The following is an 11,444-nucleotide window of genomic DNA, read 5'->3' as shown; positions in this document are numbered from 1 at the left end:
GAAAAGAAAAGAAAAGAAAAGAAAAGAAAAGAAAAGAAAAGAAAAGAAAAGAAAAGAAAAGAAAAGAAAAGAAAAGAAAAGAAAAGAAAAGAAAAAGGAGGAATATGCAGGTACTACAATGGAAAACTTTAGACCAAATTACTAATCTGAAACCATAGTCTGAAAAGTAGAAAAGACTGGCAATCTTAGTAAAAATTTTGGTAATACACTAAGAGGATAAGGAAGAAGCAAATGACATAGTATATCAGAACTTTGATAAAATGTTTGATATCATTGGACTCCCAAAACCAAACTAGAGAAAGAATGGGTTACATTAGTGGTTTCAAGCTCTAGCTATTTTTGGTTCCCTTCTTTTTTTTTTCTAGGAAGGGAGCAGACTCCTTGCATGACAAATGTACACATGATAACAAGATGCCTTAGCCTTTCACAGACACATAAACTTCTGAAAACAAGAGGGATAGGTTAGAGAAAATAAAATTAAATAGGAGCCCAAATGATTGACAAATTGCACTTGGAAAATCTGATACCAATGTTTTGATGTCAGAGTGGAGGTCTGTCTTATGCACTGCTTATTGCCTTTAATGTCATGAAAGATGATGTGCGGATTACAGTCAAGGAGGTTGCAGAAGATATCAGCCTTGTCTCTGATGTGGAAGATCAGGATTATTACTAAAAATGACACTGATAAATTGAAAGTGAAAAATGATCAGATTTAAATTAATAAGGCTTTGTATTTGGAAAAAAAAAAGTCCATATACAAAATGTGACTGATAAATATTTTGCTGTCAATTGGCATAGAATGAGAGGTAGTTACACTACCAATGGCCTGTAAGCCAACAGAGTGAGTCAATTGCAAGTAAGGTGAATTTCTTCATTGATTACAGAAAAGAAAATGCAGTATACAAGAAATGGCAGAAAAATATTGTTTTAGTTGGCTCTGCAAGGTAAAAGCTGGAACACCATGTCAGGGTTTTGGCACTATATATTAAGGAAAGCAATAGGAATACAAGATTTAGAAGATATGATTCTCGAAAAAAAAATAAAATCAGTTTTGTTTAAAGGAGAGAACACAGAGCAGTGGTCAGGAGTTTACAGTTACTGTTGTACACCTGAAAAAGAAAAAAAACAAGAAGTCTGTAGAAAAGCAGATTTAGACTAGATATTAATAAACTCCTTGAAAATACAAGCACTGACAAAGGTACCTGGGAGGGAAAGCTGGAAAGCCTGAGTTAGAGAGAATCTAAGGCACTAGTCTGGTTTCATTCCTGGGGGAAGATGTAAACGATCACTTAAGGGCTTTCCATCTCTCCAGCCCCACACTTTAACGAGTCTGTGACAGTTGCACTGGAGCTCCTAATGATTTATAGCTACACTGGTGCTGCTTGCTCATTCTTTCTACTATGCTCTGGAAATAAAGGGAAAGGGAAAAAAGGAGAAAAAAAGAAAAAAAAAAGGAAAAAAAATAAAATTAGATTTTTGTGGCCTTTCTATATGACTGTATAATTCAACTTTCATTGTGCAGTAATGTTACTGCATAATTTGGACTTTTTTTTCAACATTTCAAGAATTTCCACTTGGATCTGTGAGGGCTAGAACATTAAAAATGTTGGGTGAAGGATTTGAGCATTACTGTAACTCCTTCAAGCTTTTCAGCTTCTAATCTTATGTATATTGAACACACCTATAGTAACATGTCTTCATTAGATGAAGAGAGTTTAATATTTTATAGAAGGGAAAGAGGATTCTGTAAATTCACTAACAAAAAACAACTTGTACCTGCTCAACCTACTAAATACTAAGATATCTTTTCCTGCATCAGTTTTCTATATCTTTCCCTAAGAGCTATCTTGGCTACAGATGATTTCTGCATGAAAAACATATTCATGTCAGAAGATGGCAATATATGTAGATGAGATGTCTATCTCATATATGCTGATCTTTAAATCAAGGCAATGCATCAGTGAACGATTTGCTGCACATCTCAGGACTTAATATAATCTTTCCTGTGCAGAATAAAAAGAGATCCTATGTACCACAACTAATTTTCAGGAATGGATAATACAATATATCTTGAACATTCATAGCTATTTCCAGGCTTTGCAGATAGACGAACAGTATTACACAGTGAAAAAAATTTTCTCAGATATTTTATTTTTAAGTCTGCCAGAGAAAATATTTTGTTCATTGCTGTGTTTCTTTTTTTTTTTTTYCTTAGCATACAGTATGCAAAGCATGTATGGCAGTTCCTTCCTGGTCTGTTTACAGCAGTTCTGGGGATTTAATTTAAGAAACAAAGTTTTCTAATTTCCTTGCAATTTCAATTTTTACACTTCATGAAGACTTGGATTACACCATTGGGAGTGTTCATATGGAAAAATAATTCTTCCCTTAGAATACGTTTCAGGAAGATTTGGTTAGAATAAAGCAATTTTGCATAAGGAGTAAGCAAAGTTGAACAGCAGCAAGTCTTGGTTGTGGATGTAGCAGGGTAGCTGTCTTAATGCTACCTGGAGCATCATAAAAGGATCTAATCATATGATCAGTGGAGAAAGTGCAACTTGAGGACATAGGTATTTACGCTCTCTCTTCTAGCTTTTCTCCACTATACTCTCCATGTCAAGATACAGCTATGTGAAGATGAGCTAAGACTTTCTCCTTAAAGCTGCAGCTCTAAAGGCAAATCTATTCTGTTTAGTTAGGTCCACCTCCTTCTAGAAGTTCATAAAGGTTCAAAGACCAACTTATGTCTTGAGGAGCTCACACACAGATTCAGTCCTTCAGGATGGGTGCCATCAATGATACAACAAATTGTTTCAGTGYGTAACTTTAACACAACTGCAGATCAATGAGCCTACAAGGATGTGTAGAATTAAGTATGAAACAAACACTTTTCTGCATGTCCCCTTTAGAATGTCCCACAGAAATACAACTATTGATATAAATTGAAATTTATTTTTAGGACAGGGAAAAAGAGTACCCCATTCATTCTTCCCTATTTTCTGCAGTATGAAATACTAAATATATATGTATATTTAATCTTCAAAGCAGCTATTGTTGCTCTGGGTAGAAAATAGTCTGTTAGGAAGAGAATGTCTGCTGCTTTGACCTCTGGCCCTGTAGTTATTCCCTTTTTTGAATTAATTTACCTAAGTAAAAAAATACTCTAAACCTCTAGTTATAAATTCTTTCTACTAGGAATTTTCTTCAGTTTTGTTGTTTTCAGATTGTTTTCAGGGAAGATGCAAGTTCCTGGCAGCAGAACACAATTTTTATTTTTTCCCTGGATTGTTACAATTCACAAGCTGATTCTTATTGCTTGTTTTTTTTATCACCACTTTATAATAAGGTGGGTTGCTATTTGGCACCACCTATCCCTCTGTTTACAAATAACACTTGACACATTTCATATTATTGTTTTCCTGTATCTTATTGCTCCTTCACTTTATCTTAACTTGTTTTCAAACTTGGTTGGTTGTGGAATAGCATCAAGGCTGTATAGTAATCAAGAGCCTGAACAAGTCTGTAACGTAACTGTCAGWATCGTGCAACGATCTTCCCTCAGTCCAGCTAAGGACACATTAATTTACCAGTCTGTCTTTGCTGTTTCCAGAACCCACGCTGCCATAGTAATAAAGTCCTAATAGAAAAATGAAGTGACAGCCTTTTCTAATCAAATAGAATAAACAAATAGGAAAAAAAATAATAAAGTGGTATTTAGTGATTAACAATAAAGCATGGTGCACCATCTGGCTAAATAATGGAACAGATTCGAGAAGACCTAACCTCTATTTTTAAGTTTGTTTTAGGCTATTGTTATAACTTTGGGCAATTCGTTACACTCTTATGATCTCAATTTCTATCTACTAAAGAGGAATCAAATTGCTTCCTTTCCTTTTCCCCTCTCAGTCTGTTCTGTCTCAACAGAGAACTTCAGAGGGCAGGGGAATCATCATGGGGAATCATCACGGGGAATACCTCTGTGCAAAACCTGGCACAAAGAGTCCCAACATCTCTGCTGCAGCACAGCTGAATTTGACAGAGTCTTTAATTTATTTATGTCATACCTGTGTGACAATATATGCTATTTACTGGCAAGTACTAATGCATGGAAGGCTTGTCTTGAACCATTAATCATGTGGACAGTCCTTACAGCTCAGCAAGGCTTACATAAGGTACATATCTGTAAAGACGTGCTTGCCCATAAGTTAAGTCTGTGCTCTGATGTAGCCCATGTAAATGCATCCTCCCTGGAGGTACTGGTTCAGGGAACTGATCTGATCGAATCACCTACCTAAGTGTGATTAGGTAAGGATGAACGCAAATTTCACATTGACTCATAATTCTTGTATCATCTTCTTTTAGGTGTTGTCACACCAGCAAATATCTTGGTTGCATCAGTAGGTCTGATATCTGATATAACAAAAGGCATCTCTTTTTTGGGGAAAAAAATCAATGCAGTGCAAAGTGTTTCAAATCAACTGTACTCATGGTACACAGGATTGTACCAATGAAGATGAATCACTTTTCCTTGTAAGCTTTATTGTAATTAGAAAACAGTTTGTGTTAAAGACCCTGATACTGTAGCTTGTGGCATGATTTTTTTGAGGTAGTAGTTTTGAGCCTATTTCCTAAAAGCAGTTAGAATTTAGAGCATCTTTCTTCACTTGAAAAGAATAGCTGCAAAAAAAAAATCTCTTCTGTAAAAATGAAGTTGAATGTCTTGAAAAATAATTTGGGGGCACACAAAATTCTGCTTTAAATCATTTTGGAATATTTTAAGGTGTATATTTTCCTATAGTAGAAATGAGATTTTATAGATAAAGAAAAGTCTTACTTGCTAAGAGAGCTGTTTGGCCCCTTCATCTACTTTTAACTGATTTTTTTTCTTGAATATGTGAAAATGTACAATACAGAGGTACTTTTTTCATTTTATTATTATTACTATTTTTTTAACAAGAAAGGCTCTGCATTGYCTTATTTTTTTCTGGCATGTGCTTTTCCTTCTTTCCTATCCTAATTCATTGTGAGGACATAATTTGAGGAAGTTTTAGACTACGAATCTTGGAGGTCCATCTTTCCCTGTATGGCCCTACTAACACAGAGACTTTTTCTTTCCTTGAAGTTCTCTGTTGTTCATGAAATGAATGCTCAGTTTTCCTTTCTCCTCCCTCCTAGCATTTCTTGTTGTGACAGTGTAGAGCATATATCCCATGTTAGAAGTCATAATTGAAAATAAAAGTAAAAAGGCATTCCTCTGTCCCTGGAGAGCCATCCCTCGGCTTGTGCAGATCCCTCACCTACTGTGCTCTCAGTTCCAGTTCATTGGGAAGGAACAAAAAAAAAAAAAAAAAAAAAAAAAAAGACCAACTTTGTCCCTTCTAGTATTTTTCCTCTGCTGACTACCTCCATTTTATAACAGTTTTAACTCTTCACTTGAGTGCAAGAGCACTCAAGAACTCAGATCTTGTCAGCAGTCTGCCTTGCGCTTAGCTAAGCCGCCCAGATAAACACAGCAGGAGGAGCACAGGCTGAGGAAGGTGTGAGCCTAACCAGGGAGCAAAGAGGGAGCCAGGAACCTTCCTGCAAATGTCAAGGGCCTCAGGCCCAGGGAGGGACCCAGCACTGCTGACGGCCTATTTATTTTAAGGCCAAATTCTAACCCTCTGATTAGACCTTCACTATATGATTATTTTTGTCTCAATACCCCAGTGGGGACAACAGAAGGCAGGAGAGGTGTAATGGAGAACAGAATATGCCCCCATTAGTCTGTGCCACTAATTAATGTTATTTTCAGATGCAGTATGTAAATTACTGGGGCCCAACATCTAAAGCTGTTCTTTGGCAAATAGTAGATGGGGGTGCAGGATCATATGGAAGAGGGGAGGAAGAGGAGGATTCAATTCTTTGAGAAGATGAATAATACCATTTTCCTAGGAGAAATGAGAGTATCCCAGCCCAGAAAAGCGTGATTCAGTTTGGGCCCAAGGGTCAGTCGTAGTGAGGCCCTGTGGGATTGTATGCAGGGGATGGCATGATGGCATGGGAGACCCAGTGCGTCCTTGGAGCTCTAAATTACTTGGAAAAAAAAAGATATTTGCAGGATAATTTAACTTTTTTTCAGATGGGACATGGGCAGATCTCTTAGATCTCTTAGGTATTTTTGTTCAGTTCCTAAAGGAAATGAACTTTAGGTAATTATAATATTTGACTGTCAGTTCCAGGCTGATACATTCAGAAACACATGGCTAATTTCAGTCAACTTTGACATGATGTCTCAAGAGTAAATATGTTCATAATCTGTTTTCTTTTTTCTATTCTTTTTCTTTCTTTTTTTGTGGAGAAGACTGAGCTTGAGGCTAAAATTTGGGTCAAGAGACACAGAAGTGGTTGGTTAATGGCTGGGTCCTGGAAGACATGGAGGGCTAAACCAGGGAACATTACCAGTATGGAGAAATGCTTCCCTGTAGTTTCTGAGATAGGTGTCCAAAACCTTACTGTAACCTTCACCACCATCTCACTCATATATTTGTGATGTGAATTCCTGTCCACAAAATAAGGATACAAGTATTCTCCAAAAGTTACTTAGAGAGATACTGAAATTACAGTTCTTGATGTACCATGTAGATTTCCATAAATTTCTTTTCTTTCTACCTTTTTTTTTAAATCTTTTTTTTAACCTTCTTTATTCCTTTTCCCCCCCCCCCCCTCTAGTTCTCCTTTACAGCAAAACTATGTTTCAGTGATCAGCAGCTGCTACCAAGGAGGCAGAAACAGTTAGGCGGGGAGGTAAACACAAACAAGGCTTTCAGCACAGAGGAGACAAACCCCTGCAAAGGGTTTTTTGCTGCAGGCTGTTGCAGTTTAGGGATTCAGGCAGCAGCTACCAGTGGTGGTTTGGCAGTTCAGAAATTGTTTGACAGATTAGCAGTTCTACCCATGATGTGCTCAGCGTTATCGCGAGAGTGTGCAGATCTTCCCAGCTGAGTCTCGTTAGCAATTTCTTGATGAGAAGGTAAGCTCAGCTGCAGGGTGGAAGATATTCTTTGTTCTCCTGGTTGCTGCTGTTGGAGCTTGTGTTTCCCATTGCCCTTGGACTGGGTACCAGCTGGAGCCTGCAGGCAATTGCTGCCTGCTGGTGTGGTCAGGTGGAGCAAAGCCTAAAAAGTGGGACAGGGCTTGTGAGCAGGGCAACTGTGCAGCAAAATTACAGTGAGTGCAGTATGTCCTTAAGAGTCGCAAGTTAATTGCAGGTGTTTATTTCTATCAGCTATCCAGCTACTATGAAGTTTTGTTATTTAGTTTTTGTTGCTAAGAAGTCTGATACTTTTTGTAAGTGTATTGCAAGAAGGGTTTTTTAAAAGAGCAACTACTGTGTTGTAAAAGAGCAACTACTATGATGGGGTGACAGGCTGGCTGGACGAGGGGAGAGCCGTGGATGTTGTCTACCTTGACTTCAGCAAGGCTTTTGACACTGTCTCCCATAACATCCTCATACGGAAGCTCCGGGACAGTGGACTAGACGAGTGCACGGTGCGGTGGATCGAGGGCTGGCTGGATGGCAGAGCTCAGAGGGTGGTGATAAATGGGGCCGAGTCCAGTTGGAGGCCTGTGGCCAGTGGTGTCCCCCAGGGGTCAGTGCTGGGCCCAGTGCTGTTCAACTTGTTCATCAATGACCTGGACGAGGGCACAGAATGCACCCTGAGCAAGTTTGCAGRTGACACCAAGCTGGGTGGAGTGGCCGACACTCCGGAGGGCTGTGCTGCCATCCAGAGGGACCTGGACAGSCTGGAGAGCTGGGCAGAGAGGAACCTCATGAGGTTCAATAAGGACAAGTGCAGGGTCCTGCACCTGGGGAGGAATAACCCCAGGCATCAGTACAGATTAGGGGTGGACCTGCTGGAAAGCAGCTCCACGGAGAGGGACCTGGGAGTCCTGGTTGACACCAAGTTAACCATGAGTGAGCAGTGTGCCCTCGTGGCCAAGAAGGCCAATGGGATCCTGGCCTGCATCAGGAGGAGTGTTGCCAGCAGGTCAAGGGAGGTGATTCTGCCCCTCTACTCAGCTCTGGTGAGGCCGCACCTGGAGTACTGTGTGCAGTTCTGGGCACCCCAGTATAGGAAGGACGTGGAGCTTCTGGAGAGGGTCCAGAGAAGGGCAACCAAGATGATTAAGGGAATGGAACATCTCTCGTATGAAGAGAGGCTGAGTGAGCTGGGCCTGTTTTCTCTGGAGGAGAGACGGCTCAGAGGGGATATGATTAATATGTATAAGTTCAGGAGGGGAGAATGCAGGGAGGAATGGGACAAGCTGTTCTCACTGGTGGCCAGCKATAGGACGAGGGGTAATGGCCACAAGCTGAAGCACAAGAAGTTCCATCTCCAGGTGAGGAGGAACTTCTTTCCTGTTAGGGTGACAGAGCAGTGGAACAGGCTGCCCAGGGAGGTTGTGGAGTCTCCTACTCTGGAGGTCTTCAAAACCCGCCTGGATGCCACCCTGTGCCACATGCTCTAGGTGTGCCTGCTTGAGCAGGAAGGTTGGACTAGATGATCTCTAGAGGTCCCTTCCAACCTTGAATATTCTGTGATTCTGTGATTCTGTGAATCTGTGTGTGTTCAGCAAGCTAGAGCACAGGGTCTAAGTCCTTGAGCCTTGTCTGGGCAAGATTTCTAGAAGAAAAAGAATTTGTCTTAAAAAAAAACAGACATATAGTAGCTCTGCCTAAATCTTTTTCACTTGCATCCTGACCCAGTTTTTCTGTTTGCTCTGAGTTAGCTCTGCTCCCTACAAGGTTCATCCTGGTGGCAGAGAATGTGTAAATTGTGGTAGACAGACTAGGAGTTTCTCTGAGTCTTGCTGCTACCATGGACAGTGACTTAGAGGACTGTAGCATGAAATACAGCTAAGTAAAATCATGCTGTGATATGCATGACTTGCATCTACTGCTAATGGGGTAAGTACAGTGCTAGTGATTTCTGTTGTCCTTGCTGCAGTGGTTGTCTGGCTCTGGAAGCAAAAGACCTTGACAGGAGCAGGTGTTTGTGTAATTCTGAAAATTGCATGAAAGAAAGACAGCAATTTAATCCCACTCATACAGCCAATTGGAAATGTTGACCTGCCACAGAGCTGATTGAATTTTAATGAGAGTTGAATTATCTCTAAATTATTCTGGATGATGTGGTTGTGGTCCAAACAAATTTGCTTTTTTTTTTTTTTTTTTTTTTTTTTTTCCCCCTTCTCTTCTGCTGAAGTCTAGACCAGGAATAAACTGGAAGAGAAAACTTGGAAAAAAAATGTGTAGCTCTGCAAATTGGGTTGATAGCCACAAGCTCACTGGGGCTCTGCATTGTACTCTTAGCTTATTTGTTAGCCTGAGTAAAATTTTCATGAAGGCACAAAAATTAATAGTCATTAATTTAAGTTTTCCTAACAAAAACTTTTCTTCCTGACTGAGGTTAGGAAATGACATAGGCCTTATAGGCATGGTTTACACATATGACTTTAATAGGCTTGTCCCAGAATRTTGTTGTTGTTATTATTTGTATTTCTTCTCTCATCCTAATAAGGACTGTAGTATTGGTAGGTATTATTGGCAGCAGCAGCAATAGTAGAAAAGCACATGAAGCAAGGTAGGGGCCGTGGCCAGTAGTGACCTAAAAAGGTGAGCAAAGTCTTTGTGCCTTGGAGGTTAAAAACAACATTTAGAGAAACAACAAATAGAGCTCCATTTGTATAGGTTGCTGGTAATGTGGCTACAGACAGGAAGATAAACTAACCCTACAAAAAAGCTAAATCTATATTTAAAAGAGAAAAAAAAATATGAAGCAGTGGGGCAGTGTATTGTACTGATAATACATTGTGCTGGAGTAGAGTGGCATGTTGATTCTGGTCTGTCATACTGCAATGTTTTAAAGGATGAGGAAGAAAACAGATGGAGAATGCAGAAGGACACTAAAAACAAACTTTTAGGAAATATTTGCAAGCAGCATAGATGAGAAAGCCAGAGGAATAATGACAAGGCTTAAGTGCTTTATATACCTCTACAGAAATTATATGAAATTTTCTGGGTAAAAACAAAAAAAAAAAAGCACGAAACTGCTGTCCATAACATCATCAGTACTTTTCTCCCCAGCAACATGAACCTGATGGTCTATCTGCAGAAACCCTCTGTGTGAGTGTGAGTGTGTGTGTGTGTGTGTGTGTGTGTGTGTGTGTGTGTGTGTAGAGGGGGGGAAGGGTGGTTTGTTTTGACTATGTGCAAGTCCTTGGTTGTAGGTGCATCTGTCAGCATGTAAAAGCCTGTTAAAATGGGGCATTTGCAGATAGAGCTTGGTTCAGTAGGCTTTAAATCATGATATGCTGCAAGCGTTTATGACCAGTACTGCTCTGATAGGCCATGCAGTGTATTTCTGATTCTTCAAGGGTGTCTTGTGTGAAGTGGAATCACATGTCCCCAACTTGTTTCAGGTGTCAGGAGAGTGCACTGGCTTGCTGCTCTTGTGCCTTGGAAATTCCCACATTTACTCATCAACGTGAGAAAATGCAAGTAGCTCAGCTACTCAGAAAAAAACTGCGAGTCCTTTATGCTGGTGAGTAAAATCATTCATGTCTGACACTGATGATTCTGATTAATCAAAACCTGGTTACACTTAGTTCTTATAGGTTTGGTAACACACTCAAATAATTGACAACATTATTCAACATTTTTTTCTTTCTTTCTTTTTTTTTTTTTTCTCGCCAGTGTCTCATGATCACTAAAATACTTGTACTCCCTGCTCATGATCATCCTCAGTTATGAGGTGTGGTGTGCAGGTTTTTCGTCTCCCCACCTTAAACTCAGACAAAACTTGCTATTCTGCAGTTTTTCAGCTTCTTCATGGTGTATGCTGATTACAATATTCTACATATGTGTCTTGATCAGATGACAGTAGACTTCACTCCAGATGAGGCTGTTAGCAGAGAGATCTTCTTAAAATGTTCTCCAACTAATCTCAACCAGCTATTTTATTACTTGTTATTAGGTTCTCTTGAGCTCACTGGACTCAGCGCAGCATTTCAGTGCCACTTTATCTGCATCACTGCATCAGTCCAGTTCTCTGGCAAACTGCAAGTTTTCTACCAGCACCTGGAAATCTGCTCAGTAACTATTTCTTGGTGCTGCCTAAGGAATTCTTTCCTTTGTGTGCCGGAATTATCTGTGCAGAATTTCGGCAATTAGTGAGGTGGCTTTTCTCGGTGTGAGAAAGTCCTTTCTCTTTTCTTCCTATTTATTTATTTATTTTCCTTTGTTGGAACTTGYTCCTGCTAAAGGGACGTCACCCCCTCCTGGCGCCAGCCTGCGCGGCCGCGACCCCCAGGAGCTCGGACGCGGCGCGAGGCAGCGCAGAACAGCGCGAGCCTCCGCCCCGAGCAGCGCCGCGGAGCTCCGGCCCCGGGGCCGCCCCGCG

This window comes from Nothoprocta perdicaria, unplaced genomic scaffold (assembly GCF_003342845.1).
Source record: "Nothoprocta perdicaria isolate Ctin4 unplaced genomic scaffold, notPer1 scaffold_278, whole genome shotgun sequence".
NCBI classification, from domain to species: domain Eukaryota; kingdom Metazoa; phylum Chordata; class Aves; order Tinamiformes; family Tinamidae; genus Nothoprocta; species Nothoprocta perdicaria.
This window is presented reverse-complemented; position numbering follows the sequence as displayed.